We start from the raw sequence: 1,165 nt of genomic DNA on the forward strand, positions 1-1,165 counted from the left end.
GGAGAGGGAGAGAGAGAGAGAGAGAGAGGGGGGGACGAAGAACCCGAGAGGATTAGCCGGGCATACACCATGCGCAAATGGCAAAGGAAGAGAAAGAAGATGCAGGGGGGACGAAGGCGCACCTCCTCGTGGGTGGTGTTGGTCATGCGAACCCCCTGGGCCAGGGCCTTGCCCACACGCAGAGCATAATGCCACTCGACCAGCTCCCGCCCGGAAGCACAGTAGACGAAGATATTCCGGTCGGAGGAAGTGTCGAAGATCTGCAGGGCATATGGCTGCATGGTCGTCGGGGGCGATGGAGCAATGGCGGTGGCGACAACGGGGGCTGCATCAGCAGCATCGCCGGCTGCCATGTCGCCCGTGCCCGAAATTGACATGGCCGAGGACATCGGTCGCGAGGCGGGCCCCGCGCCGGTGGCCGCAGCCCCGGTCCCTTCGGCCCCGGAGAGACCGAGATTCCCATGCGCATTGGACCCGACGTGGACGAAGGCCAGCTTGATCCGACGGTATTCAATGCGCAGGAGTTCCTTGGCTCCGGGCTGCGAGGCGGCGGCCTGGGCATGTGGGGGTTCCAGAAGTCGACCAGGAGGAGGCGCGTCAGGTGGGAGATCGGCACAGACAACACACGGTGGGGAGAGCACGAGGAACCAGGAGCACGGGGAGGGACAGCGAGAGTGCACAAAGGAGAGCGCCAGGGGGAAGGGGAGGGGGACAGCATACCGCCGACTCATAAACGTAGATGGCCTCGCGCAGGGCGATGTAGTGCGGGGTGAAGCGCGTGCCCGGTGACAGGGCGCTCGGGAGGAGGCGCGACGTGAGGGACGTGGCCCCACGCCGAACGAGCACCGGCCCGGCATAAATAGTCTGGCTGGGATCGAGCTTGCCAACCTCACCGAGGACCGGCAGGTGCACCGGAAGTGTCTGCTCCCAGGAGGGCGAGGAGGGCGAGGGGGGGACCGCCTCTTCCGACTCGCCGCCAGTGGGCGAACTGAAAAGCCGACGCTCGTACTTGGCCCGGATGAATTGCTCACGCACAATGTGCGGGTCGCCCGAGCGGAGCTGGTGCCAGGCGGCCGGGATCGCGGAGGCGTAGATGGAATTCACATGCGAGTTGCCCTTGGACTCCATGAACTGCGTGTGTCCGTTGGGGGGGGGGGGGGGGGGG

This window comes from Fonticula alba (assembly GCF_000388065.1).
Source record: "Fonticula alba strain ATCC 38817 unplaced genomic scaffold supercont2.4, whole genome shotgun sequence".
Classification (NCBI taxonomy): Eukaryota; order Rotosphaerida; family Fonticulaceae; genus Fonticula; species Fonticula alba.